The 7,489-nt window shown below is 41.1% G+C and overlaps 2 pseudogenes; both read right to left on the reverse strand.

Annotated features, from left to right (window-relative positions):
* Window positions 1–1,082: 1,082 nt before the first annotated feature.
* On the reverse strand, window positions 1,083–2,482 carry LOC123956996 (annotated as a pseudogene).
* A 2,262-nt stretch (window positions 2,483–4,744) lies between these two features.
* Window positions 4,745–6,834, reverse strand: LOC123956997 (annotated as a pseudogene).
* Between the last annotated feature and the right edge of the window lie 655 nt (window positions 6,835–7,489).

The raw sequence follows: 7,489 nt of genomic DNA on the forward strand, positions 1-7,489 counted from the left end.
GTGCCGTGCAGAGGGCTCTGGTGCCGTGAATAAAATTCCACAAATGTGTAAAAAGCAAGTTACAAATGTCACGTGACCTGCTAATTGACAAGAAGCAATCAGCAGATGTGTAAAAACTGTTTTGTGTGTAGAAATGGATCCACAAATGCGTAAATAACACTTTGTATGTGAAATAAAAAGATCTTTGCACAGATTTAATTGTGTGTATTTGCAAATCACACAGTATTTTTGTGGATATGATTGTACACAACACTAATGTAAAAATACATGTTTTGGGTTGTGAGATATTTGTCTGCCTATGTTTTTTTTTTTTTTTTTACAGATCTCCGCAGTACACATTGGACATAATTCCACAAATGTGTACAAAGGAACTTACAAATGTAACATGACCCACAAATTGACAGGAAGTAATCTGCAAATGTGTAAAAACAGTTTTGATCACCCTGTATTTTTGTGGATGTGATTTTACACATCACAAATGTAAAAATACACATTTGCAGATAGTGAAATATTTGCGCATCATTGTACACATTTGTAGATTGTCTTCTGTGGGTTACAAATATTAAAGTCCAATTAAATCTTCCATACTATTCCGTAGTTAAAAAAGATTAGGCAAAAGAATAGAGAAATACAGATGAAGAACGACCAATAACGAGCTGGAACTGTGAATGTACCATGGGAGTTGAAAGCAGCTGGGGTGGCGGAAAACAGATTGGGAGTCGTTGCAAGGTAAATACGACAACATGCACAGTACATGTGTAGGCAAAAGTGTTATTTGTATGGCAGTAATATTCTAATAAAAATACTCTGTCAACAGCATCGTGTTTCTGCTTTGCATGACTTATGAGACCCAATCAGAGAGCCAAACGAGGTCGTCTGCGTCATCGTTTCTAAACTCCTCCGATTTTGCCTGTCTGCACTAAAACACTACCCAGAATTTTAAAATGAAAAACGGGGTCCGTAGCGTTTTCAAACTTTTGTTTAGTCTCCCTTTTGGATCAAAGGTCACACAAATAAAGGATTTGTGATCTGTAATGTCCCAGTGGTCTCAAAAATCATGAATATAATTCTCTTCTTTATCTCTAAATGCTTTGTTCCACTGTCACACAGACCTTCAGTGGTGATATGTTCAATATGTTCAGTTTATCCCCAGTGAAAATGTATGGAAACATCCTCTCAGTGAAAGTGTGTGTGAAGGTGTGTATGTGTGTGTTAGTATCAGGATCAGAGAACGACAGCTCTCCTCTGTTCCAGTCCAGATTCACTCTGATCTTCTGGGGCTTCGTCTGCACTTGGAGATACATGGGTGGACCTGCTTGTGCACGTGCTGAGTATTTACCTTCATGAAACCACATTCCCCATAATCTAGACTTTATATGTCCCTTCCTCTGGACAGATCCTGGTAACACACCCAGAAACCAGGCCAGTCTCCAACCTCGACATCCCAGCTGTGAGTCCCTGAGTTAAAGCCCTCAGAGCCCAGAACAGACGGGAATTTATCAACCCTCTCTGGATTGTCTGGAAGCTGCTGTCTCTCTCCTGGTCTCACACTGGTCAGATCTTCAGATAGGGTGAGCTTTGGATTTGCAGTGTTTGGATCCAGAATGAGAGGAGTGTAGGAGACCATGTCCTTCATCTTGTTCCAGATGTTGAAGGTCAGGTTGCCCAGGTGTTTGGCCTGGTCTATCAGAGCTCCTGAGGGCAGCTGTGGATCATCCAGCAGGGGGCGCTGCTGGACTCTTTCCACTGCAGCTTTGTAGCTGAGCAGGAATGAGACGTCTTCAGCTCTCAGCTCCTCCTCTGTGGCTCTGACTGTGTCTGAAAGAGCTGCTATCTCTCTGCTCAGAGCCTCCATCTTCTCCTTCATCGTCTGACTCTTCTGCTCCTCTTCCTCCCTCAGTGCAGCCATCCTGGCCTCCTCTTCCTCATCTAGAAACTGGTGAAGCTTCTTAAACTGCTCCTTAATCAGCCTCTCTGTGTGTCGGGCCTGGACCTTAACGTGTTCTGCTGTTTGGTCAAACTTCACTTTAACTTTTTCAGAAACCTTTAACTTCTTCTTTAAGGGCTCCAGAGTTTCCTGAAGTTCCTTCTTGAGTTGTTGTGCAGCTTCATCGATGGGTCTGAATCTGTGGTTGCTGTGTTTTTCTGAATCTCTGCAGATGAGACACACTGGCTGCTGATGGTCCAGACAGAAGAGTTTGAGTTTCTCAGAGTGCAGACTGCAGAGAGCCTCTGAAGCTCTCTGATCTCTCTCCAACAAAAAGGCCTCACACAGGTTCTTCAACACCAGGTTACAAGGTGGGTATTCTTTTGAAGAAACACACAAGATTTTACAAACTGGACACTCACGTGATTGTTTCTCTCTCCACCATCTCGTCTGACAGTCTTTACAGAAGCTGTGACTACATGACAGAACAACAGGATCTTTAAAGATGTCCTGACAGACCGGACAGCAGAGATCCTCCTCTGATCTGGAAGCCATTTTGTCTCCAAGTGAAGCTGAAAACACAGCAGACAAAGTACAGTCAGTCATGGCTCTCTTCCCTCTTTTACTAACTTACACTTTGAGTCAGGTTTATAGTAAAACTCACCTTCACTGTGCGTCAGCAGTGTCAAAGCAGCAGGGTTTTAGTTTTCCACTTTTCTCTCCTGTAGCTGAACTCACTCAGTGGACGGATAACAAAGTGTTTCCTGGTTTGTCTCAGGTCAGGTGAGGGGTGGAGCTTTGTAATACCTGCTCTGTTGAATGTAACACAGGGTGTGTTTCAGTCCAAAGTATTGATTCAGTGTTGAAAATGTAGACTCATGTGTGCAGCAGGCTGTTGCCTGAGTACAGTACTTGAGTAAATCTACTTGAGAACTGTGGAGGCGGAACATAAGAGCTTTTGTGTTTGGTCCACATGAGTCTCTGGTTGTAACATTCACATTTTGTACAATTATTAAATTTAAGGCCTAATGTTTATTTTACACCTTTCTTATGCTCATATCATTTATGTTTACCATATATTTGTCTTATGTTGACACCTTGATGTGTTATTGGAGAAAGAGAAACATGCTGCAACAGTAAGCATACAGGCACAGTTAGGAAGTAGGTTGTGATTTATAAATATTTTTTGTTAGTTAGCCTAGTTTTTTTAAAGACCAATCATATACTACTGTAGGTGGCAGTAGACGCATATTTAAAGTTGGTATGCAATCAGCGAGGAGGAGGAAGAAGAAGAAGACCTTTCAGAATCAGGAGAAAAATCAGAAAGCTTAATTCACCTAATAAGAGATTTGTTATTGCTGTTTAATCTCTCCATATACATCACAATGGGGAAATAACCTACTGAGTGAAAGCCAGGATCAAACTTACTTGCGGCATTTAGTTCAATGAATTCACTGTTGTACACTATTAAACAAATAGCAACCAAACAAATTAGAGAAAATAAATAACTTATAATAATAATAAGTTTCTGGATTCTGCAAAGTTAGGCTATCAGAATCAATCCAGTGAGAATCTGCCTTAGATTTTTATACAGCGCATAGCCTACATCTGTTCTGCAGAGACTAAATAGGTTTTAATACGCCATTAATGGAAAAGTGAAATTATTATCAATGATATAAAAATGTGTACACATTATGTAACTGTATGTTATTCATTTGTTTCTTGCTGCGTTTCATAGTAATTTTCTTGCACATCTCATCCCTCTTATGTTTTGTCTCAAACAGCTACCCTTCCACTGCAGACAAGCTGAACTTGGCTAAATCATTGATTGCAATCTTTCCCTCTCTGAATCTCAGAGTTTTTGGAGAGAATGAAGGATATGTAAGTAATAATTGAATCTAGCAGTATTGAGCTCTCAGTTTGCTGAAATATATGACCATTGGCAAAAGGTTGTTGCTTACAAAATTCTATTTTTTTATTAAAATGTGTTTGTAGGAGCATCTATATGACCCTGTGTCCCATAAAGGATTCATAGAAATCAAGCTTTGGAATATGAGGCAGCATCTTGAAGAGGGACAGCGAAGATGGGAATCCTCAGTTATTACAATACTGAAATGGATTGTGGCTTTGGAGAAGGGGAGTGTAACCACTCTGTTGGATCATAATGCAAACTGTAATGATGGTAAGTAATAACTGCTTAAATATATTATTGATCGCCGAGCTGTCAGCGCAAGAAAATTGTATTCTTTTGTCTTAAAGAAGTAGTATTGTGCTCATTTTAAGATTCAAAATCTTATGTAGGGGTTGTACCAGAACAGGTTTACATGGTATAATTTTCAAAAAACACTGCAGCTCCTCTTTTCACCCTGTGTGTTGAAGGCTTCGTTTTAGGTATGAAGAGATTTATTTATTTATTTAGAGACTTATTGCGCAGAGTCATAACGGCAAGGGTTACAGAGATTCCTGTCCATTGGTCAGTAGATGGCATGCTGTCACATGGTAAACAAGACTGTAATGTTGCAAACAAATGTAAATGAACATGTGATGCTCAAAGAAAATGTTTTTCCAATATGCAATTTCGCATCATTTTTTTTACCATAAATATATTATTATATCTGTGTACAAAAAGTTAAAAAAGCAACAGTAGATAATAACAAAGACAAATCCTGCTCTAGAAGTTCACCAGGGAGGAACTTTACACATTCAGAACTGTGGGAGAATAAGGTCAATGGATCAAAGGTCACACAAATAAAGGATTCGTGATCTGTGATGCCCCAGTGGTCCCAAAAATCATGAATATAATTCTCTTCTTTATCTCTAAATCCTTTGTTCCACTGTCACACAGACCTTCAGCAGTGAGATCTTCAATGTCTTCAGCTCATCCCCAGTGAAAACGTATGGAAACATCCTCTCAGTGAAAGTGTGTGTGAAGGTGTGTATGTGTGTGTTAGTATCAGGATCAGAAAACGACAGCTTTCCTCTGTTCCAGTCCAGATTCACTCTGATCCTCTGGGGCTTCTTCTGCACTCTGAGATCAGCGAGTGGACCTGGTCGTTACCGTGCTGAGTATTTACCGTCATTGAACAATATTTCCCATAATCTACACTTTATGAGTCCCTTCCTCTGGACAGACTCTGGTACCACACCCAGGCCCCATCCTGAACTGTCTCCAACCTCGACATCCCAGCTGTGAGTCCCTGAGTTAAAGCCCTCAGAGCCCAGCACGAACCATATATATTCCAACCTCTCTGGATTGTCTGGAAGCTGCTGCTCCTCGCCTCCTCTAACGCTTGTCAGATCTTCAGACAGAAGGAGTCTTGGATCAGCAGTGTTTGGATCCAGAATCAGAGGAGTGTAGGAGACCACGTCCTTCATCTTGTTCCAGATGTTGAAGGTCAGGTTGCCCAGGTGTTTGGCCTGGTCTATCAGAGCTCCTGAGGGCAGCTGTGGATCATCCAGCAGGGGGCGCTGCTGGACTCTTTCCACTGCAGCTTTGTAGCTGAGCAGGAATGAGACGTCTTCAGCTCTCAGCTCCTCCTCTGTGGCTCTGACTGTGTCTGAAAGAGCTGCTATCTCTCTGCTCAGAGCCTCCATCTTCTCCTTCATCGTCTGACTCTTCTGCTCCTCTTCCTCCCTCAGTGCAGCCATCCTGGCCTCCTCTTCCTCATCTAGAAACTGGTGAAGCTTCTTAAACTGCTCCTTAATCAGTCTCTCTGTGTGTCGGGCCTGGACCTTAATGTGTTCTGCTGTTTGATCAAACTTCACTTTGACTTCTCCAAAAACCTTTAACTTCTCCTTTAAGGACTCCAGAGTTTCCTGAAGTTTCTTTTGTTGCAGTTCAGCTTCATCGATGGGTCTGAATCTGTGGTTGCTGTGTTTTTCTGAATCTCTGCAGATGAGACACACTGGCTGCTGATGGTCCAGACAGAAGAGTTTGAGTTTCTCAGAGTGCAGACTGCAGATACCCTCGGAAGCGCTCTGATCTCTCTCCAACAAGTAGGCCTCACACAGGTTCTTTAGGTTCAAATATTTATAAATCACAACCTACTTCCTAACTCTGCCTGTAGGCCTATTATTTACCTAACCAACCCCATTCTGATTTCCCTGAAGTCCTGTGCTCAATAGACCTAGTGATTTTAAACTCCACTCCTGCAGTTGTGACTGTAAATGTTTAAGATTGGTGTAAAGGTTGAAGCTCTGTGTAAACTGTAATGTTTTCTGAACTGGAGCAAAAATATTAATAATATTAGTGACGGGGTTCTTACAGCTTTATTTGAGAGTAAAATTCAAGCACCACCTTCAACATGTACATAATGAGAATAATAGTTTACTCCTGCATCCTTTGCACTCTGATCACTGCACTATTTGTCAATATGTCTATATATTTTTTTTGTTCATAGTGTGTATATTAGTGTTGTCTATTCTGTAGTTTGTGTCTGATTTTATTTTATTATTATTTTGTTATTGTGTTATGGTATTTTTGTATAAGTAAGCACATCATGATGTACAATCCTGAGTCAAATTCCTCGTATGTGTACACACACCTGGCAATAAAGCGGATTCTGATTCTATCAAGGTAACTAAACAACTGACAGGCTTTATCGTCAAACCAAAATTGTAAATATCAATGCACAATTCTTTTAAACCCACACAGTGATCAATGTATAATGTCACATTGTTTATTTCAGCTGTTAATATTAACTTTGATTGGATGTTTTAATCATAATCATACAAGGTGGTTCTGCCTTTGACGATCTTCTTTTATAAATAGGACACATGCTCGTTTCTGTCTCCACCATCTCATCAGACAGAGTTTACAGAAGCGGTGGCTACATGACAAAACAACAGGATCTCTGAAGACCCTGACAGACCGGACAGCAGAAATTCTCCTCTGATTTGGAAGCCATTTGTCTCTGAGTGAAGCTGAAAACACAGAAAGTAGGTTACAGTCAGTCATGACTCCCCTCCCTCTTCGTCTACTAACTTTCACCTTGTCACCTTCACCTTCAGTGTGTGGAGCGTCAGCAGGTTGAAGCAGCGGTGTTGTAGTTCTCCACTTTTCTCTCCTGTAGCTGAACTTACTCAGAGGAAGTTGTTAGTTTGTTCTGAAGGTGAAGCTGATCATCTGTTTCCTAGTTTTCTGTGGTCAGTCAGGTGAGGGGTGGAGACCGAGCTGAATGCTGTCACATCACATGTAACACAGGGGTATGTTTCAGTCCACTGTATTGAATCACTGTTGAAAATGTAGACTGACAGTGTGCAAGCTTTGCTAAGTGTGCTTCATGCTCTGTGAACGACTGTCTTTGGCATTTTCACGTGAGGTCAAATGTGAGTGTTTGATCAATCTCTTTGGAAGGGATGAAAGGACAGCTTTGTAAGTGGGGGATAAGCTGCAGACCTCTTCAGGTCATAACTCAGCAGTTGACTGAAGGGATAAGGACATTTTCTTAATATGCTGTTGCTTTAAGCCAGAAAAACTGATAAAATTTAAAGACCTTTGCCTCCAGAGCAGCTCCGTGCATTACAAAAGGTTGTTGTGCACTTGTTGTCCTCGGTCTGACT

The sequence above is a fragment of the Micropterus dolomieu genome, linkage group LG18 (genome assembly GCF_021292245.1).
Source record: "Micropterus dolomieu isolate WLL.071019.BEF.003 ecotype Adirondacks linkage group LG18, ASM2129224v1, whole genome shotgun sequence".
NCBI classification, from domain to species: Eukaryota; Metazoa; Chordata; class Actinopteri; order Centrarchiformes; family Centrarchidae; genus Micropterus; species Micropterus dolomieu.